The following is a 23,171-nucleotide window of genomic DNA, read 5'->3' on the forward strand; positions in this document are numbered from 1 at the left end:
GTAAAGAAAGGCAAGTGATGCGGGGAGGAGAAGCCAAGGACTAGTATTCTTCTCTCTTTTTTTTTTTTTTTTTTTTTTTGCTGGTGAAGGTGTACTGACATTGCAGGGAAATCAAAAAGGCATGCGGCAAGCATGTATATGAACCTCGGTGCTCACGTTTTTGGAAATGCTAGTCTGCCTGGATTTATATCAGCTTGATAACGACTGCAAACGGCACGCGTACAATTTATGGTGTGCATTATGATGTGCATTATGATATGCATTATGGTGTGCTTCATGTGAACGCGACAGGAGCGACGGTGTACCGTCCAATCTCACGCTTGCAGGAGTGCATGACAGATACTGCGCATTTCCTTTCCTGTAAACCAATCATATTTATATATAGCACTGCAACGAATGCGCGCTAGAAATAAAATTTCCACTGAGTGGCCCGAACCCCAGCCTTGATATAGCAAAAGCTCTGCAAGGTGCGCGTGATATACTATATGTACAGCAGCAGCAACGCTCAGGCTTTAGCATTTATCCAGTGCAAATTCTGCAGTGCTATCGCAATTTTTAGCAAACAAAAGTGCTGGCAATCAAGGTTTTCAGGAAGCACATAGTTCAGTCCGTAGTGAGCAGCATGTTCCCGGTATGGAACTTTGAAGCCGCATAACGTCAGCGCATTCGATACGAACGGGTTACAGTATATGCACAAGTACTCAAACAACAGCGGGCCATGGAGGCTGCAGTATTGAAGTCGATCCACAAATTTCATGATATGGCGTGCACGACCGTCGCTTAAACCTAGGGTTTGGATTCAGGTGCAGCTGAGCTAAGGAGGTAGTGTTTCCGTCGTGAATACCGTCCCTGGGGCCGCTGCGTAATTAGCGAGTCGGGATTTCCCCATTTCAAGTATCGATGCTTTTCTGTTAAAAATGTACCAGTCGAATGTCTGTAGGGGAAACCCCTAAGGTGAAGTAGATTTTCGATTAAGGGTAATTACTCATTAGCGTCCGCGTGAGCGCAGCTACACGGCTTCGAAATACCGCTATTTAACTTTTCAGGGCGTATTTTCCTTCGAATGCGAAGCTTCTTCCTTGCTTTATGTCTGCGCTTAAGTGGACGCCGAGGAGTAATTACTTCCGAATTGAAAACGTACCACTGTTCTCGGTTAGTATAAATGCAATATTTATAACGGTTCTGCGGCGCTTTGTAACCTCACTCTTTTAGCTGACAACTATATAGCCGGGAGTATACAGCGCACTGGCGCGTCTGTGGCATAGTTTTACGGGCAAATCTTGAAGCATCGCTTCGATCGCGGCTTCTATCCGGTTGCCTCGCAGAAGTGCTATATGCACACTGTCTTACAGCACATTAACTATTTATTTATTTATTTATTTATTTATTTATTTATTTATTTATTTATTTATTTATTTATTTATTTATTTATTTATTTATTTATTTATTTATTTATTTAATTCATTAATTCGTAAATTTTTATTTACAAGGATGAGCTGATGCCTAAAGTTGAAATGGGTGGTTTACGTGAGGGTGAGGGTGCCAGACTCCGAAATGAAGTCTAGCAGAGCACTAAGCTTGCGCTTGGCGTCGGTACTGGAGCTGTCCAGTCTTCGTATGTCTGGTTGTGGTGGAAAGGGATGTAGCAGGCGCGGAGGCTTGCCGAGCTAGGACAGGTCCATATCAAGTGACTCAATGCTGCAGGTCAACAGAGTCAGCAATGCAGTTAACTGGGCAGCCGATCCTGGTTCGGCGCCATCGACTCAGGACGTTCGGTGTGTAAGCTGCACCGGCTCGCACCTTGCGAGTGAGAAATTGCGCAGGGCGAGAAAGACCAGAAGGAATCGGAGGAGGACAAGGTCGAGGACACGGTCGAGGACAAGGTCGAGGACAAGGTCCCGCAACAAACCCTTTCGTTCATGTTTAAGGCGTGCGATCACAGAGTCGGGTATTATGAGGGGGATGAGAGAACAGTAAGGGCGGTCCGGGTTGAACGGACTCACGCCAAGGATATGTCGGCGGTCTTCCTCTAGGTGCACGCCAGTGGCCTCGTGGTCAGTCCGGTTCCCGGTACCTTCTGCGTGATGTCCAGGTGTCCAGTGAATGTTTATGGAGACTTACGAGGTTTCTTGCAGCTAACGGTAACACGCGCAGTTGAAGCTAAGTTTCCCGCTTTTACACTGAGCTGTGGCGGCGTCTGTTTCGCGAGAACATACGTAATCACATAGCCATCCCGCGGCAAAGCTCATGCCTTGCGCCTTGCGATAACTTCGCCGTAATTAAGTGGCCACGCTTTAAAATGCACACAGAGCCCAAGAACTGGGCCTCGTACTAATTTCGCTAGTGTAAAAGGGTACGGAGTCAGAACAAGCTGGCACTAAAGAAAATATCCTGAAATGGGAATACTGCGCGCCTGCGCAGTAGCATGCAGCTGTGGCAGTTATGAAAAAAGGCCAGCGGCGGTGTGGCACGTCAGCAGCGTTGCGGGAGAGCCTTAATGTGCATGGACATAGTCTAAGCGTACGAATGCTGGAGGCAACAGGCCACAAACGTCCAGCCGGTCGACAAGAGGCAGAATGCTTTCGGAACGCTGCCCGCAAATGCGCCAAGCGATGCTCAAGTCCATGGTGGCAACATGTTTCTCATCCTTTCGGCTTTCGTTGCAACCATCACAACATAGACGCACAGCCACCTCCCACTCATTCCTGGCAGCGGCATTCAAAGAAAATGCAACAATTGCGAGCCACTTAGTGTTTTATAAACTGCCATCTGCTGCATTCTTTTCTTTTTCTCTTTTTACATTTCAAGGCCATTTCGCTGTAGCGCGAAGGTGTGTATCCTCTGTGAGCCTAAAAAATGAGCAGTATATACCCGGCTTGTGTGGATTTTGTTATTACACAAGAAAAGCAGAGTCCGCTGCATTATAAAAATGAGGCAGTTATACTTTTCTTTTTTTCGATTGGTTGACCCGTTTTTGCGAAAACATTTAGTGCGTGTCTATGTGCGCTTTGCGGGAAGGAAAATACAGGCATCGTGTAAAACGTGTTTTCAAGACCTGTCAGCAAAAAAAAAAAAAGAAAAAGAAATGAAGCAGGTGCTGATGTCACTTGCAGCAGCGTAGTGGTGAATGCGCTAAATGACTGATTAGGGGTTGTTATTACAGGCGAAAGATGCATAGGAAAACGGTAAAGATAGCATCTTCTTTTCGGTCGTACCTTCTTATTTTCCCGCCGTGATTACTTTCTCACCTAATGTAACGATGCTAGCTGGACAGGCACATAGATGCCTTCCTTGGGAGTGCGCAGGACGGCACAGCGCCAGTACTTACAGCAGCGCATGCGCCTGGGAGGCAACAGTGTTGGTTCAACGAGACGGGCTGGCAGTTTTCACAAAAATAGAGTCGAACGATGGGCTAATTGGTCACACATCTCTTGGAAGAAGGCAGCAGCAGAGCAGGTACCACCAACACAAAGCACAAGAGGCACACATACGCACACAAGGACAACGCTGCACTGACAACTATATTAACTGGAAACCGCACATCTTCTTCCTTCACTTCTTCCTTCACTTTACGTCTGCAGCCAACTTCTTTCTTGTCGTTAACATCCTGCCGGTTTGCGCAAAAATTCTACTTTCTTCAACAAAACCACCGATGGCATGCTGACACATTGGTCTTCCAAGTCACAGATTGCATATGCTTCATAAATCTCTCTGGCTAACTTGTCCTTCATCCTTTTCATAACCTTAACATTGTGAAGGTCAGCCGGACATTTTTGGTCTCAACAACCAACGCAGTCCTTGCAGTGCACAGCGAGATTTGTGCCAGACTTGTCCGATATTGCCTTAGCGTGCTCTCTAATCCTTTCATTGAGGCATCCTTCTGTTGGTCCAATATATTTCTTTCCACAATGCAAGGGAATCTCATAAACAACTCCCTGAATACACTTAGAGTACCTAGTCCGGTGGGAAGTTTTGCATCCAGAGTTGAAGTCCTGGTTGTTAACCTGCACACACATCCCTTTAGCCCTGTTTGGTGCCGTCGGAATAATCCGGATGCCATGTCTTTGACCAATCTTCATTAGATTATGGGTGAAGCCATGCATATATGGTGCCACTGACCACTTTTTTCCTTGAGTAAGGTTTCCTTTTCGAATCCTCCGCTTGATCGGCAGGACAATGCTTTCTATTATGCTACACAGCAAATGCTCAGAATACCCTGCCTCCAGAAGCCTCTCAGTCTGGCTTAGAAAACTTTTTTTAACATGGTGGTGACATGCTTTGTTGAGAGCCGACGTCAATGCAGCCTTCGCAACACCTCTCAAACTTCGCCTCGCACGCCTTGAGCGAGAAATCGAAACTTACGCCACCAAGCTTAGCCGGGAACAATGGCATCAAACATGCGACCGCCTAAACGGACAGCTAGGCTGTAAAAGCTCATGGTATCTGCTTAAACATCTCCTTGATCCGACCCACACTAAGGCCACATCCCACAAGAACCTCGCCCGAGTAATACACGCTTTTCAGGGCATAAATGAGGAACTGCTCGACACTCTGACAGACAAGTACATTAACACCTCGACCGAAATCCCCATCCCCGAGGCATACACGGGACTTCCAAACACCGACATGGACAGGGACATAACAACAGCCGAAGTTCATGCAGCCCTCAATCACATCAAGACCACCGCCGCAGGTAACGATCATATAACTAACAAAATGATCCGTAACCTCGATGACTAGTCCATCGAAGCACTCACGGAACTTATCAACACCCATTGGCATGATGGTCGCCTTCCGGATACCTGGAAGCATGCCAAAGTGATCTTTATACCTAAACTGGGCAAAAAACTTGAGCTCGGCAATCTCCGACCTATTTCCCTTACATCTTGTCTCGGTGAGGTGATGGAACACGTTATCCTTAACAGGCTTAAAAACCACACAAAGAAGATCTCCTTCCGCCTACTATGATTGGGTTCAGAGCCGGACTCTCCACTCAAGACATCATGTGGCAAATACAACATGACATACTCGACTTAGGTCCCATCCGGGCCACACGGGCGATTCTCGGCCTCGATATTAGCAAGGCGTTTGACAAAGTATCACACGCCTCCATTTTGACAAATCTCACTCAGATGAATGTAGGCACCCGTACCTACATCATCATCATCATCATCCTGATTATACCCACTGCAGGGCGAAGGCCTCTACCATATTTCTCCACTTAACCCGGTTCTGTGCTAGCTGCATCCACTTGACCCCTGCGAACTTCTTAATTTCATCCGTCCACCTAACTCACTGCCGGCCCCTGCTACGCTTTCCTTCCCTTGGAATCCCGTTTGTTACCCTCAGCGACCACCGGTTATCCTCTCTTCGCACTACATGTCCTGCCCATGTCCATTTCTTCTTCTTAATTTCTACTAGAATGTCGGTAACTTGAGTTATTTCTCTGACCCACTCTGCACGCTTTCTATCTCTTAATGTTACCCCTACCATTTTTCGTTCCATAGCCCTCTGGGTTTTCCTCAACTTAAGTAGAACTCTCTTGGTTAGCCTCCACGTTTCAGCCCCGTAGGTGAGTACAGGCAAGATGCAACTGTTGTATACTTTTCTCTTGAGCGATACCGGTAAGTTGCTAGTCATAATCTGCGAGTGCTTGCCAAATGCGCTCCATCCCATTCTTATTCTTCTTGTTATTTCCTTTTCATGGTCCGGATCTGCGGTTACTACCTGTCCTAAGTAGACATATTCGCCTACTACTTCCAGTATTTCGCTACCTAATGTAAACCGCTGTTCCTTCCCGAGGCTGTTGAACATTATCTTAGTATTCTGCATATTGATTTTCAAGCCTACATTTCTACTTTTCCAGTCTAGGTCATCGATCATTATTTGCAGTTCATCCCCCGAGTTGCTTAGCAAGGCAATGTCATCAGCAAATCGCAGATTACTGAGGTATTCTCCATCTACCCTTATCCCTAACTGCGCCCATTCCAAGCCTCTGAATACTTCCTCTAAACAGGCTGTGAATAGTACTGGGGAGATTGTGTCTCCTTGCCTAACACCTTTCTTTATGGGAATTTTGTTACTTTCTTTATGCAGAACTATGGTTGCTGTGCAGCTATATATATCTTCCAGCACTTTCACGTACGGCTCGTCTACCCCCTGATTTCGCAATGCCTGCATCACCGCCGAGGTTTCAACTGAGTCAAATGCTTTTTCGTAATCAATGAATGCTATGTATAAGGGCTGGTTATATTCCGAGCATTTTTCTATCACCTGATTGATGGTATGGATATGATCGATAGTAGAGTACCGTTTCCGAAACCCTGCTTGATCCTTTGCTTGATTGCAGTCTACCCTTACAAAAATGAGTTTTGAAACTCTATTGTTGGACTATTGACCGCCTTTTGAATTTATTGAATTTCGATAGACATTCAACCCCAGCTGAGTGCAATCTTTACAGGGCCCACAGAATTTTCATTGTGTTCTACCCAATAGACTTTTTGTGCTATTTTTTCTATGTGCTTTTTGTTGTCAGTTTTCAACGTTCACGAACAATTAGCGTGTACTGTTCAAGCTGACCCATGTTTTTAAGTAGTTTTAGGCACAAATGATAAGAACATGATGTGACAATTTCGTTATGAATTTTTGGTCTCACTTGTAATCAACTATTGGCCACATTCTGCAAAGGGAAATATAAGAGCAGCATGCAGTTGCGTGCTCGTTCATGTTATATAAAAGTACATATTAACGGTGCACACTTAGCTCAAGCTTCGCAACACAGTGAAAATATGCCCTAAAAACTTCATGATGGCAAAGCCTCCACTAATAATGCAAATACATCGTTGAATGTCAGTCAGAATCCGTAATGAATCAGCTTCTGTATGTCGCAGAAGGTAACTTTAGTGGTAGGACATATTTTATATTTATCATAAAACAAGTTCAGTGAGTCATCATACTAACAAACAGGATCCTAGATTGAACCTACCATGTAGGGCAGGACAAAGCTTTTTTAAACCAGTTGCAAAGTTCACTATATATATGCTTCAGGGTCTGACATTCTGCCCAAGCCTAGGTATTTTTGCCCGTAGCTTTTGCCGCAAAATGAGGTGCAGTCTGTATTGGAATCCTGTATGTCTTTGGAGAATTTAACTGTTATTTTTTTCTTTTCCTTCCTTTCTTAAAGTGGACACCATGCTAAAATGAAGTCACTTTAAACATTGAGGGGTTCTAATAATGACGGATTGATCCCACGCATACTATAGAGTTAACACGCTGTTACGACCAAGCATCCGCAATTGCGCGCTCTATTGTTCGCCTGTGGGCATGGATAAGTTTTGTGAATATGTGGTGATGGTCCAATGGCTCTAAGTGAGCCTGTTTCCAGGAATCCTGTTTTGTAAGCATGTTTTGCTTTGTGGACAACCTGCAAATGCCAAATTGGCCCTGTCAAGAGAACTTCTGGAAAAACACAAAGAAACGTCCCCCTGCGGGAAATAGCAGGAAGTGCTTTCTTTCTTTTGTTCACCCTTCCAGTCGAGAAGTGCTATCTTCCAGTGATGAATGCCTCCTATCCAAAGGGGACGACAGAGTGACATGTCCGCTGACGTGCAGGACAAGAAAGGAGCATGACTCATACGGCCATTAAGTGATTTCCCGGGAATGCAGGAAAGATTTGCAATTGTCGAAAAGGGACCATGTTGGGAGCCCTATGCGGCGCCACGTGCACTCGGGTTTCTGAGAAGTAAAACCCCTTGTCAGAACCAGCCTGTGGTTTCTTTGCTGAAGAATAGAAATGTACCTCCTCTCCTCGCCGTTCCCAAGCTTTTCCCGCCAACAAGTGATCACGCCCAACGAATGAATGCCGGACCAGTCAGTGCTTCAGACCATCAGTGCAGTGATGTGTTCGATTGGATGCCGATACCTGAGGGGCGTGCCCTGGATTTGGTTGGTCAGCATCTTCAGAGAGGGGCTGGACATAGGGGGTTTTTAAGGACGCTGCAGAGCACGAAATGTCGCTCTGAGCCCTGGGTAAACGGCTCATCCAGTCGCTTCTCGCTATGAACTCTTAACGTTTGCCATTTTGCTGATGTACCCTTCTTCTTCATGTAAATATTCTTGTAAATACGTTTTTTCAAAGTGCCAGTAAACCTGCTTGTACATATTTCACCAACTTAGAAGATTCAGTCCTTCTTCAACCCCGAGTCTCTGCACGCTACCAAGTGAAGGCCGGGTCGACGTAGCCCCAGCGTCACGACAACTGGTGATCAGCGGTAGGATCTGAATCTACAAGCCCCAACACTGGTGACCAGCGTTGGGATCTGAATCTACAAGCACAACATCTGGTGATTGGAGGTGGATCTGAAGCTACAAGCCACAACACCTTGTGATCGGAGGTGGCATCTCAAGCAACAAGCAGGAGCAACAATCGGCCAAGAGGGCAGCTCGGAACATCGATCGCATGTGTGGGTGAGTGCTTGGCTTTTCTTCTGATGTGGACCAGGTTCTAGAACAGGATTAGATTTTAAGAACTGGTAAAAAGTGTTGAAACGCCTTTAGGTTTGGTAGTTTGCACTGTTGTTTTGGAAGTAGCCGACACTCGGAGCGATCATGGACCTACAAAAGCTGCAGAAACCGGAACTGTTGCTATTGTGTGAGGAATTGGGAATTAATACAAGTGGTTTGGCACGAAAACCCTTGATTATAAAGGCAATCACTGATCTGGGAACCGATGATGAGGAGCTCAGTGAAGCATGGAACCTCATCGGGCAAAAAAAGGAACAGCTCAGACAGCAGAAAGAGGAAAGGGAGCGCGAACGTCAGAGGGAAAAAGAGGAAAGGGAGCGCGAACGTCAGAGGGAAAAAGAGGAAAGAGAGCGTGAACTTGAGAGGGAAAAAGAGGAAAGGGAGCACGAACGTGAGAAGCTTGAGAGAGAAGCAAAAAAGCGGGAGCTAGAAATTGAGCTCCGGAAATTAGAAGTAGAGTTGAGCAAGAGGTCGGGCAATTGTCCCCAGCTAGCGGTACCTCTTCTCAACAAGGAGGCAGATTTCAAGATGTCAAAGTACATGCAGCCATATGTGATATCAGGGGATATCGGTCTGTATCTGGGTAACTTTGAGCGAACTTGCGAAGAACTGTCCTTCCAGCGAGACACGTGGTCTCAGAGATTATTGACGGTTCTGCCCTGCGAGGCAGCGGAGGTTGTCGCGCGGCTAAACAAGGAGGACGCGGACAACTACGAGAAGGTCAAAGCTTGCCTTCTGATTTTCGGAGACAGAGATGTGCGGGCCTTAACACGTTCAAAGGCGCGAGAACTAGCTACACTGCTCATACCAGAAAATTCCACAGCGGAGGAAACGGCAGTTAAGACAGTGGTCGATGCGGAAGATAGCGGGTCAGAAAACTTTGAGAGCGAGGCATCTCAGATAAGTCAACTTGAAAGTGAGCTTGATGAGACGCGGAATGAGGACGTTCTTGAGAGTAACCTCTTGCCGCCAGTCTCTAGTAATCTCACGAGACTTTTAAGTGGAACTCGAGAGGACTTAGCTATGGAGCAAGCCAATGATCCCAAGATACAGGAGATAAGAGAGCGCCACCGCGCCACTAAGACAGCAAAGAACATTTCTTTTGAGATGAGAAAGGGAGTGCTGTATCGCTTATTCAAGGATAAGCGCGGAGTAGAGCGGGACCAATTAGTCGTTCCCCAAAAGTACCGCGGAGACTTACTGCGACTTTCCCATGGCAGCTCGTGGTCATGTCACCTTGGAATAAGGAAAACAAAGCAGAGGCTGTTGCAAGAATACTATTGGCCTGGATGTTTTAAGGACACGGAAAATTTTGTACGATCATGCGACACGTGCCAGCGGGTTGGAAAGGCGCAAGATAAGTGGAAAGCTCCGATGGTGTTAGTACCAATCATTACCGAGCCGTTTCACCGGTTAGTAATAGATGTAGTTGGGCCACTTCCTGTGACAGAGTCAGGGTACCGTTATATCCTCACTATGTTATGCCCAGCCACAAAGTTTCCAGAGGCTGTTCCGCTGCGCGAGGTGACGTCCGAGAGTGTAGTGGATTCGCTGCTGTCAGTGTTTGCACGAGTTGGATTCCCTTCCGAGGTCCAAAGTGATCAGGGTAGCGTTTTCACGAGTGTCCTCACCACCTCATTTCTCGAGCGATGCGGCATTAAGGTAGTGCATAGCTCGATCCATCATCCGCAGAGCAACAGCGTAGAAAGATGGCACTCTGTTCTCAAACGAGTCCTGAGGGGACTGTGCTATGAAAACAAGCGCGAATGGGATACCTGCCTGCCTGCAGCGCTTTTCGCTTTGCGGTCAGTGCCGCACGAATCCACTGGATTTAGCCCAGCCGAGTTGGTGTACGGAAGGTCACTGCGCTCACCTTTGCGAATGGTGCGCGAAGCCTGGGAGGGGCGCGGAGAAGACCCAACAGTAGTAGAATTCATTCTGAACCTCTTGAATCGCTTACATAACACTAAGGAACTCGTTGAGGCCAGCATGAAGTCAGCCCAGGCTCGTTCCAAGGTGTACTATGATAAGACAGCCCGTCAAAGGACGTTTTGTATCGGGGACCAGGTGATGTTGCTGAGAAGTTCAAGGCAGAATAAGCTCGAAGTACAGTGGGAAGGACCGGCTGAAGTCGTTGCAAAGCTTTCTAACACTAACTACGCAGTGAAAATTCCCGGTAGGCGTAAAGAAGTGCGCATTTATCATTGCAATCTTATGAAGCCTTATGTGCAGAGGGAAGCCGTGGTAAATCTAACGTTAAACCTTCCCGAGGAGATGGGGGACAACTTGATTTGCCTCAGCGGAAAAGGAAGCAACGCTCAGGAGCTTCTCAAAAAGACGGAGCAGAGAGGAGAACTAAAGAAATCCCAGCTGTCCGATCTGGGCGAGATAATAACAGAGTTTGAGGCCTGCTTCGTGGACAGGCCAGGCAGAACTGATTTGACTGAGCACGATATTGAGCTGACTTCAGACGTGCCAGTGCGATCAAGGTGCTACCGATTTTCTCCAAGGCAAAGAGAAATTCTGGATAGGGAAGTAACTCGCATGCTGGAATTGGGAGTAATAAAACCCTCGGAAAGCGATTATGCTTCGCCCATGATCTTAGTAGAAGCTCCAGGTAAAGACCCTAGGCCTGTGGTAGACTACCGAAAGCTAAATTCTCTCACCAGGGATCAAGTGTATCCTATTCCGAATATTGAGGAGAGAGTAGAACAGGTCAGTAGAGCGGCATATGTGACTACGCTGGACCTTACTCGAGGATACTGGCAAGTACCGCTCACTGAACGCGCCAGCAGATACGCGGCTTTCGTCACTCCGACGGGCAGCTACCAGCCAACAATGATGAGTTTCGGGCTCAAAAATGCTCCATTTTGTTTTTCCCGACTCATGGATAGGGTTTTAAAGGGGTGTGAAACATTCGCGGTGCCTTATTTAGACGACATTGCGGTTTTTTCCGACTCATGGGCGGACCATATGGTACATCTAAGAGCTGTACTGAGCCTTTTGCGTCAAGCTGGACTAACCGTAAAGGCCGAGAAATGTTGCCTGGCAAGGGCGACCGTGGACTACTTGGGTCACAATGTAGGTCAAGGTTTCAGGAAACCTAGCGAGATTAAGATTTCTGCGGTAGCAGACTACCCGCGGCCGAGCACGAAGACGGAAATTCGAGCATTCCTGGGTCTGACGGGATACTACAATCACTACATCCCTAACTATTCATCTTTGGCTAGCCCTCTGACCGACGCTCTCCGCAAGACAGAACCGACAAATGTAGTCTGGGACGAACAAAAGGAAGCCTCCTTCGTAAACCTGAAGGCTGTGCTGATTAGCCGTCCGGTATTGCGAGCTCCAGACTATGGCCGAGAATTCACGGTCCAGTGTGATGCCAGTGATCGAGGGTTAGGTGCTGTTCTCTGCCAGAGAGATGACGACGGTAATGAGCACCCCGTGCTCTACTTGAGCAGAAAACTGAGTTCTAGAGAGAGGGCTTATTGCGCGTCAGAGAAAGAATGCGCTTGCATTGTATGGGCCATTCAAAAATTGCAGTGCTATCTTGGAGGGGCCAAATTCACCGTAGAGACGGACCATTGTCCCCTGGCTTGGCTGCAAACTGCGACATCGAAGAACAGTCGCCTTCTTAGGTGGAGCTTGATTTTACAGCAGTACAATTTTGAAATAAGATACAAAAAGGGGAAGTTAAATGGGAATGCGGACGCGCTTAGCCGCTCTTTCTAAGCGGTCCGAGATGTTCCTCACCATGTATCCAAATTGATAATCAGGTTTTTTTTTTTCGTGCGCTTGTATATGTGTGACTATGTAAAGCAGCACGTTTGGTTTTCTAGGAATACGTGGGTCCTGAAGGTCTTGAGAGTGGGCTTTTCTCGAACAACAATGGCAGTTTTCTTTTGACCTGGTCTCTTCAGACGGGAGCCGAGTGCTTGCTTCGACATGTGGTTGAGTTTCAGACAGCTCGAGCAATTTGGCCTACAACAATCAAGACAACGCGACAAGCAACAGCGAGCTTCAAGCGTTCACGTGCAGGCCATTAAGTCGTCTCTTCATGCAGCAGCTGGGACTGCTGCCCTCCGAGACTCTTCTGGCGGGGGAGGAGGCTGTTACGACCAAGCATCCGCAATTGCGCGCTCTATTGTTCGCCTGTGGGCATGGATAAGTTTTGTGAATATGTGGTGATGGTCCAATGGCTCTAAGTGAGCCTGTTTCCAGGAATCCTGTTTTGTAAGCATGTTTTGCTTTGTGGACAACCTGCAAATGCCAAATTGGCCCTGTCAAGAGAATGTCTGGAAAAACACAAAGAAACGTCCCCCTGCGGGAAATAGCAGGAAGTGCTTTCTTTTGTTCACCCTTCCAGTCGAGAAGTGCTATCTTCCAGTGATGAATGCCTCCTATCCAAAGGGGACGACAGAGTGACATGTCCGCTGACGTGCAGGACAAGAAAGGAGCATGACTCATACGGCCATTAAGTGATTTCCCGGGAATGCAGGAAAGATTTGCAATTGTCGAAAAGGGACCATGTTGGGAGCCCTATGCGGCGCCACGTGCACTCGGGTTTCTGAGAAGTAAAACCCCTTGTCAGAACCAGCCTGTGGTTTCTTTGCTGAAGAATAGAAATGTACCTCCTCTCCTCGCCGTTCCCAAGCTTTTCCCGCCAACAAGTGATCACGCCCAACGAATGAATGCCGGACCAGTCAGTGCTTCAGACCATCAGTGCAGTGATGTGTTCGATTGGATGCCGATACCTGAGGGGCGTGCCCTGGATTTGGTTGGTCAGCATCTTCAGAGAGGGGCTGGACATAGGGGGTTTTTAAGGACGCTGCAGAGCACGAAATGTCGCTCTGAGCCCTGGGTAAACGGCTCATCCAGTCGCTTCTCGCTATGAACTCTTAACGTTTGCCATTTTGCTGATGTACCCTTCTTCTTCATGTAAATATTCTTGTAAATACGTTTTTTCAAAGTGCCAGTAAACCTGCTTGTACATATTTCACCAACTTAGAAGATTCAGTCCTTCTTCAACCCCGAGTCTCTGCACGCTACCAAGTGAAGGCCGGGTCGACGTAGCCCCAGCGTCACGACAACGCATAGCAAAAACATTCGCGTATGAAATAAAAAGAAAAAAAAAATAGGATTACACGCGTCTTCTATCCGCGACTCGTCTTTTCAAAGAAGCATTCGGCCACTGCCTTGCTACTGTCCACACCCATCTTTCCCCCGTGCCGCGAACGGCGCCAGCATGTCCGGAGGGTCGAGAGTTACTTCCTGTCGGCTGGGGGGAAAAAGGGGGAGGGGGGGAGGGGTTGCTCCCTCTGGGTCTCTGCTCTCTGCCTTCTCCGTGGTTTGTCTTCACGGAGATGACCTTGGCTGCAGCATAGCTCGCGCAGCGGGGGCGGCGGCTCCCCCTTTTCACCGAAGCTGTTCTTCCGCGCCCTGTTTTCTTTGCACGCGGACGCGGGTACGCTGAGTGCGGCGATGTGCCAGTTCAGTTGGCGTTTTCCCGCCACCGTGGTCGCATCTTGCACTGTGAGCGAAGCACCGTATGTAGGTTTTTCGCTGGTGATTATCACGAAGATCGTTTTGTTCAAATTTGAGCGCGAACGTACGCATTTAAGTCTTCGGAGGAATCCGCTCTTGGGTGGCAGCTTCTGCGCAAGGAGGACGTGTTTAAGAAGTTCAACAGTCGCAGGCGTTTTGGATTCTGGGCGAAAAGCCGGCACGGGCGGAGGGAGCGTCTGCACTTTGGTGAGAGTTTTACTTTTTCCTATTCGTGTTTGTGCCAGTCTTGTACAGTGTGTGCTACAAGGGGAAGCGAGCATGTAAATATTTCTAGCAGGCAAGCCAGCCTCGTCGGAAAAAAAGGAGGGAGAGAGAGAGAACCAGGCTTGTCTCTAACGCGGACGCTGGGGCCGATGGAACGCCAGTTGGGATGGCGACATTTTCTTTCTTTTACAAGGTGACCGTTTTTGACGGATTGTTCGGCACAGTGCTGTACTCTTTCGATACGCTACTCGCGCTGAGACGGACACATTATCGAGATCATAATATGCCTCTGTCACACATTGTGGATTATTGAATCTGTGCAGCTCCACCATTTTTGCAGTGTTTGTTTTTGTTTCCACTCATTTTGGTGCCTATAGTTGGTAATTCTGCTTCAAGTTTTCTGGGTAGTAATGCTTGTGACTTGCACTTTGCTATTTATATTCACAATAGGATCTTTGACGGCAGCATATATTGTTTATCAGGGAGAAATGAACGATGTGGCAGTGCTGCCGAGCTGTGGAAGCGGCGGTCGATGCCGTCTAAGCAGTGAAAGACAGTGACAACTCATTTTAGACAAGAAATTTCTTGAGCTATGACGTGGAGCAGCGCACAAATGCCTTTCCTCTATTTTTAAGTTAGTATATACCGCAACTTAATTATGATTTATATTGTTTATTTCAGCATCACATGCGAGGAGTTCCCGGACGTATCAGCGTTTTACGCAAAGAATAGCCTGGCGTCATACCTTGCATATGAATTGAAATAAAGCAAATAAACAGCCCAGCTCATGTTATGGGTTCACCAAAGATGCATATTTTTTCTTTCTCATTAACGCGCATTTTTTATTCTGTGTTCCCTTTCCGCTGCGGATTAACAGAAAATGCTGCGTGATCAACGGTTAGCCGGGAGCAGGCACGAGGTGGTTTACATTAATGCAAAAGTAGAACAGCACATATCCTTGCTGCGGTCAGTCAACACATTCTATGTTCTGCTCGATCAATCAACAATTTAGTCAGTTTAGTGTAGGTTAATGAGTGAGTAAGTATAATGGGGCTTAAAAGATCAAGATCTGTTTTGTTCTTTTATGCCTCACTATGCTTATCATTAACCAGCACTGATCAGACAGGATTGTTGATTGGTCGGGCAGAACATAGAATGTGGTGACTTATCGCAGCTAGGAGATGTACTGTACTACTTTTGCATTAATGAAAATCACCCCGTGTCTGCTCCTGGCAAACCGATGGTCGTGTACTATTTTCTGTTGTTCAGGAGTGGAAAGGTAGCAGAAAATCAAAAAGCGTCACTTGCAGAGTTTCTGAAGCATTTGAGCCTGAAATCAACAGAATTTCAGTTGCGCGAATTCCAAAAGCGCTCTTAAGAAACACATGGGCCACTATTTCATAAGCGCTCAACAAGAGGTCAACACTGCATCATCCAAGATGTTGCCGATTATCAACAGACTTTCAACAGCGTGTATTGACACAACGCTTTCGAATTTCTATAGAAACCCTACATGCATTTTTGTAAGGGTAAGGTTGTCCTGATTCTATTAGCGATTACCTTAGCAAATACCTTATACGTAACAGACAGTTATCTGATTGGTCTGTAATTTTTAAGGTCCTTAGTGTCCCCTTTCTTGTGAATGAGGATAATGTTTGCATTCTTCCATGGTTCCGGTACCGTCGATGACACCAGGCACTGCGTATACAAGGTGGCCAGTTGTTCTAGCACGATATCCCCCCCCCCCCCCCCCCGCAAATCTGTAGTTATCTGATCCTCTCCAGCTGATTTCCCCCTTTTCATAGTTTCTAGTGCTTTCTTGACCTCGTCCTTCGTCCGTACCTACAATTACATCGCAAACTTCCTACACAACCGCACCGCACAACTCCACATTGGCGAACTCATCAGTGACAAGATTACGCTGGGCACCAGAGGAACCCCGCAAGGTGCAGTCCTCTCCCCTTTCCTCTTTTTGTCACCATGAGGGGCCTTCCCCAAATTTTAAACGCCATACCTCACGTAAAACACTCCCTATACGCCGACGATATCACCCTCTGGACCAACCCTGGTTCAGACGGGGACATCCAGAGTTCCCTCCAGACAGCTATTGACACTGTCCACACCTGTGTACAGGCGAACGGCCTCACATGCTCCCCAACAAAATCGGAGCTGCTTGTCATCCGCGACAGGAAATGGCGCAGACCAGCTCCCGCAGCGCTTGAGCTCATCACGCTCCACATCGACACACACCCTATACCTTCCGTCCAGACCATTCGTGTCCTGGGCATGCCAGAACAATACACAGAACTCCGAAGCAATACAACGCCTCCGCACCACAGCTCACCAAATAATCGGCCTTATTCGCCGCATCTCCAGACATCGTAGAGCCATGATGGAGGATGACCTCTGCCGGCTAACACAGGCATTCCTGGTTAGCAGGATAGTATACTCCTATCCCTACTATCACCTTCGCCGAAACGATGAGCAGGCAGTTAACAGCATCATCCGCTCGGTGTACAAGGCTGCCCTAGGGTTGCCACAATACGCTAGCACACGACACCTCCTCCAACTGGGGATTTACAACACTCTTTCCGAACTTATAGAGGCACACAAGACAGCCCAAATTCATCGCCTCTCCAGGACAAATCACGGCCGTCTCATCCTTGACCGGTTAAACGTCAACCCAATAGGCGATCCCCATCCCACAGTCCCCCTCCTGACATGTGTACACAGCCGCCTCGTTGTCAAACCACTACCAAAAAGCATGCTCCCTGGCCGACACGACGCGCGCCGTCAACACAAAGCCAGGGCACTCGATGAAACCTACCATATCGACGAACACGCAGCATACGTGGACGCGGCAAGGCAAGATGCAACAACATATGTGGTCTGTGCTACCACGCCGCAATCTACACTTATCTCCGCCGCCACGGTGCGTGCCTCCTCCCCCACCGCAGCGGAAGAAACAGCTATAGCGCTGGCCATCGCTGACCCGCGTACGCGTACTGTCCTTAGTGAATCAAAAAGAGCAATTCTAAATTTCTCGGCAGGCTACATCTGCCTTCCTGCTGCACGCATCCTGCGGGGCTGCACTCCCGACCACAAAATTAACCTAGTCTGGGTACCCGCCCACGAGGGCAACTCTGGAAACGATGGGGCCAACCAACTTGCCCGAGGATTAACAATCCGGGCGGTCGGTCTCACGCATCTAGACGCACTCGCTGAAGCCCCCCAGACTTTCGCCGAAATTACCAATTTACACAAAGAGACGCGACGCCTTTTCCCGCCTCTCCACCCGACCTCGACCGAGCCCAAGCCACCCTGCTGCGCAGATTACAGACACACTCATTTCTTAGTCACTCCAGGCTATCACTAATTACTAACGGGGAATACGACCCCGCATGTCCAAAATGTAACAACGGAGAACCCGCCACTCAGGCGCACATCCTCTGGGGATGCGTAAATAACCCGCCCCCAAGGGCCCTCCTGCCAGCTCCCTCTGCGGAAAGCTGGCACCAACTTCTTACTAAGCCCGACAGGAACACGCAACTTTCACTCATTTCGTGGGCCCAGGATGTCGCCCCCACCTGGGGGCCACACAGGACCCATCTGCCCTAATTCACGACTTCTGGGGCAAATAAAGTTGTTTCTCTCTCTCTCTCTCTCTCTCTCTCTCTCTCTCTCCCCTCTTTTTACAGTATTTTAATGTTGGGACATGTACGGAAGAAACTGCTTGTTCGCGCTTGGCTGGTAAGTCCAACCATAAGTGTTCTGGTAAGAATTCAAGACTCAAATCCAGGAAGCGCAAAACACCTTCCTTTGGAAGTTCCCAGGTGAATCTTGGATCAGGGCAACTTTCTTCAAACGCAGCAAGGGCTCTGTCTTTTAGTTGATAAATCGCCTTTCCTTTCTCTAATTCACACAATACCAAAAAAGTCGTCAACGTAACGAACTATCTTTACAATCCCTTTATCTTTAATAGCCGTCAGAATCCTTCTGTCACATGCGGCTAGGTACACATCGCTCAGAACGGGAGCAACTCTCGAACCTATGCATACACCACTCCTTTGTACATACAATATTCCGTCATGGGGAGCAACAGTTTACTTGAGATAGGCTGCAATCAACTCCAAGAATGTATCCACAAACACCCCCGCTGAATTCTGGAAAACAATAGCCTGCTTCTCAATCGTTTCTCGTAGTTCTTTTAACAAGCCTTCTTGTGGGATAGAATAGTACATGTCTTCAATATCGAGTGAAAATCCAGGAACTCTCTTCATGTCATATCCCTTGATCTCAGATATTATCTCCTCAGAGTTCTTTATTCTAAAGGGATCATCCACATGTACTTGGCTGAGATGCTTGCCTAAGTATTCCGAGACAAGTATCTGCCACGTGTGTGCCTCTGACAATATTGCCCGAAAAGGTATATCAAGTTTGTGTGTTTTTGCACTGAAGAATACCGACAAGGTATCATGTCTAGTGTCCTTAACCTTGCGGCAAAGCTGCCTCAGTTCAGTTTCCTCGAGAATCTGTACAACCTTCCTCTTAGCAGCTTTTAAGTCGTTAGGTTGTACTTTTCGAAAGTTCTTATTCATGGCCGCCAGAGCCTTTACTCTGTAATTGATAGAATCCAATACAACAAAACCACCTTCTTTATCCGAAAGGCACAGCTTGAATTCCTTGCTCTTCAGTTCTTTAATTACTGTTTCAAATCGCAGCTTACATATATTGGACAAACAGGAAGATGCCTCAATGAAAGGATTAGAGAGCACGCTAAGGCAATATCGGACAAGTCTGGCACAAATCTCGCTGTGCACTGCAAGGACTGCGTTGGTTGTTGAGACCAAAAATGTCCGGCTGACCTTCACAATGTTAAGGTTATGAAAAGGATGAAGGACAAGTTAGCCAGAGAGATTTATGAAGCATATGCAATCTGTGACTTGGGAGACCAATGTGTCAGCATGCCATCGGTGGTTTTGTTGAAGAAGGAAGTAGAATTTTTGCGCAAACCGGCAGGATGTTAACGACAAGAAAGAAGTTGGCTGCAGACGTTAAGTAAGGAAGAAGTGAAGGAAGAAGATGAGCAGTTTCCAGTTATTATAGTTGTCAGTGAAGCGTTGTCCTTGTGTGCGTATGTGTGCCTCTTGCGCTTTGTGTTGGTGTTGCCTTCTCTGCTGCCTTCTTCCAAGAGAGGCAGTTTTCACATCACGTTATTTGCGACGTCCTTCTCAACTCGTCCTTATTAGAGACAGCCCTTCGTTACCGAGCTGCACAAGGGCGCCGCTCGCGTCTTTTGAAATGGTTATAAAGGAAAAAGTGAAAGCGCGCAAATCTTGCGCTGAAGTCACGTGCCTGTCTTCGGATATCGCGCTACACGCAGGAGCGAGGAATACGAAGCTTCTGCGTAGAGAAAAGAAAAGGGAAGGGACAAAAACAGAATTCATTTAGAAGAGTTGGTGGCTGTGAAATTGAATTTGGCGCATCGACCGCGTTTCTCTGAAAAAGCTACACCGGCGACAGAGGGAGCCGCGAAGACATGGACGAAATGGGCGAGCTTCCGTCTACGTGGTTTGTGATCGAGTTTCGCCGGGCTCAGAGCCCCGCGCTGCTGTCGGCACAGGCCGTGGTTCGTGCTTCTTTTGAAGGAGTGCGCTGGGATCTCGGCAAAAAGAGAGGAACGCTCGTTCGGTTCGTTTCGTAGTGTTTTGCTTAATGTGTAGCTGCGGCGTCTGTATCAGGTAGCTCCTGCAGTTTGCCTTTGTACGACACTTTGTTGGAAGGACTGATTTTCAGTTCCACGTTCGCTCTCTGTTCCTAGCCACGAATGTAACTCGAGTCACTAAGCCACAACATCCGGAGAGTAAAAAAAAAAAGTAAAATATATTTGGCAAAGATTCCATGTGTTATCTGCCTGCCGAGATAAGCAAGCGAGCGAAGGAGACCCTTTGAACAAAATTGTGAATAATCACCCAAATGGGCGACCTCGTAAAGATTTTATTTGGGAGAACGGAGCAGAAAAAAAAAAAAAAAAAAAGAAAACACGAATGCAGTGGGGCGGGGCATGAGGCAACTGCCGACTCTGACTGGCAACTGACAGCGATATGAAAGACTCCCTCGCAAATAAAGCAAAACAGTGTCGACGTCGTTGTACGGTGTAAAAGAAAGCACCCGTGTTGTATGAGAATGTTAGCCTATGAGGACGTTATCCTGGGAGTTAAGAATCACGCGATTCTCGTCGTTCTGAGACCGGGCGCCGTCGCTTCTTCGCCGCAGGCGAGGGAGAAGTTCAGTGCTTTTCAGTGGAAGACCTCTGTTTCACACGTCACTATACTTCACCGAACCAATACTGCGCTTGCGCATGTACTGAGGAAAGTAAAGGGAAACGCAAAAAAAAAAAAAAAGGAAAGCGAAACAAAAAATGGAAAAGCCCATTTCATGGATATAGGCCGCAGCGTGGGCGTACTGCATGCCTCCCAGTGACTTATAATTCGATATGGCACAACTGAGAGAGGCGACCCGTGTGCCCGACATGCGTTCATATCGTCGCCTTGTCGGGCAGAGAGTCTGAGCAGGGTGCTGTGTGAAATTGAAACGTTTTGTTTAAAATGTGAGCGTGTGCTTAGGCGTGTTCCATTTCTCTTTGTGCTGGTCTGTTTCGGCTGCTAAAGTTTGTAAACTGCTCCGGCATTCATTATGTCTAGTTAGAAATTATAAAGTCATTAGATACGATAGATACGACCCAGGTCTGAAATACGTCATGACTATTGGGGCTTAGATGAAAAAATAAACAAATCATTTGTCAAAAGTGAAGAGCCCCACGGGATTTGCATCTGGAGCTTTGCGGGACTCTTCTTTAGCAAGCATGGAAGTCCCGAGTTTCGGAAGGATGAAGACAATAATTCTTTTAACCTTCAAGAGATCTGGAGTTCTGGGAATAGATAACCGACCACGCAGCAAGCGCACTTGTAGTACTACATACTTTTCGCAAAGGGTGTACATTAAATACCCATAGCTGACACGTAGATACGCTCGGACGCCAAGTGCTTTGACGAAAGCGTCTTGGTTTCGAAAGGGGACTGCATCGCGTCCATGGGTGTCAATTGGCTAAGAAATGCGTTAACGAATTTTGGTCACTGCAAACAATGTGCGTTTTTTTGAGTGATGAAGATTCATATATAGAGGATTAAATGAGTCATTCTCAATATATTACCGAGAAATCATTTATAAAGGGTTCACAAGTTACATGTGACGCCACTGATCATTCCTGCCGGAGAGAGTGTCACAAATCACAGAAACGAATCGAAGGAATTACACCCAGAAGAGTTATTTGTAAAGTATTCCAATATTAACAGCTGCTTTGAGAAAAGAAAATAATAAGTAGACTGAATGCGCCGCGCTTTGAACCTTCGAGCTATTCTATTAGGGAAAGCGTCTGTCCGTTGAGGCTTCGTCGCCCTTGACTTTGGCTTTGCAACCTGTAGTCTTACTATTGCAGCCTTATCGGAAACAGCCGAATTTCGTTATTTGCTCCTAAATTCCGCTGCGAGATTCTCGAATTGCGCAGACACTAACAATACCCTAAATTACTCCATTCAGCTCCATTTTCTTCTTTTTTTTTGCACTCTTCGCCTTCGCAGCAAAGAGTCGGTCCTACAGCCGGCTCACGACAGGGTTCTTGCCAAGCAACACCGAGTGCGAAAAGACACTGCGCACGCCACTAACGAGGTTCATTAGCGTCCGCATTACGGATGGACATGCCATGCAAATTCGGTTGAACCTCGGGGAAAGCAGTCTCGTGTCCCGACATACGCGTTTCGTACTGCAATGGGAAACAGGGTTAAATCGGCCACTGCTTTCGGGAGTTCCAGCCGGCAGCAGCCTCGTTACGAAACATGGCGTCCGCCGTCAGCCTAAATGCATTGGATCCAAATCACCCAGCTCCCGGCATTCAGTGTAATGAAACGAATTAGGAACATTAAACGCCTTGAAAAAGGGGCGTCCGCGAAAAATCTAGATCCATTAGACGGAAGGTCTCTGAGAAGGAAAAAGAAAAGTACCCGCCACACGAGTAGCATCAACAACAACAACAACAATAGCCGGGACATTCAGTGAACTGTAATGAAGGGCTCATCTCTAAATTTAGTAACGCAATAGTTCGCTACAGGTTGCTTTTATTTTATGTTCGTCGATAAGGACAGAGGCTATAAACAATCACCAAACCAGATTACAAAAAAAAAAAAAAAAAAAAGTTAATACGCAGACCTTTACCCAACTCTATCTCTCAAATTGAAATAGTACTGCGTCTTTGCTACTGGTCTTATGTTTCTCACGTTGGGGCTTTTACAAGACGGTTGCCTTTCCCTCTGGTGGACCGTTGTTAATGTGCAAATGAGCAAGTGTGGCAGAGATCAAGAGAAAATATTGGTAAAAAGAAATTGCATATAACTTGTCTTCAAGAAGACAGTCGTGACATCAATGTTATTTCAAGCGGCGAAATAGAAATGCTGGAACCGCTGGCTCGGACAACTCGGAGACACGAGAGTTGGGGAAAATACAAGAGCGCGTGAGAACTTTAGATTGTTCAATGAACATTGTAGAAAGGTTAAAAGCCTTCTTTTGAGCGGAAAATATTACTTTACAAACCTTTTACACGTGGCACCACACTTTCCACAAAGGTAAACCAGATAAAAAATTGTCTACCCTAAACTAGTACTAGCTGTTTCTTGTCACAACAGTGGTGCTGAGAGAAACTATATTTCCACCGATCTATTTTATATTGGGTATTTCTCGCTCCGAAAGCATGTGAAGAGACAAACTGTCTCTCCCGTCCTCATTTTCTTTCTATGTTCTCATTTCTGAAACTATGTTCAGCA

The 23,171-nt window shown here is 47.1% G+C and overlaps 1 protein-coding gene and 1 long non-coding RNA gene across 2 annotated transcripts in view; both read left to right on the forward strand.

Moving 5' to 3' along the window:
* The window catches only part of LOC146203541 (lysosomal alpha-mannosidase-like), a 434,812-nt gene that overhangs the window by 353,889 nt on the left and 57,752 nt on the right, over positions 1–23,171 (forward strand). The gene's annotated exons all lie outside the window — the stretch shown is intronic.
* LOC146203542 (uncharacterized) lies at positions 14,141–15,101 on the forward strand. The gene is made up of 2 exons (XR_014703895.1): positions 14,141–14,488; positions 14,977–15,101. It is a non-coding gene; the product is annotated as an uncharacterized LOC146203542 (long non-coding RNA).

Source organism: Amblyomma maculatum, chromosome 1 (genome assembly GCF_055883805.1).
Source record: "Amblyomma maculatum isolate TAMU_Amacu chromosome 1, ASM5588380v1, whole genome shotgun sequence".
Lineage (NCBI taxonomy): Eukaryota > Metazoa > Arthropoda > Arachnida > Ixodida > Ixodidae > Amblyomma > Amblyomma maculatum.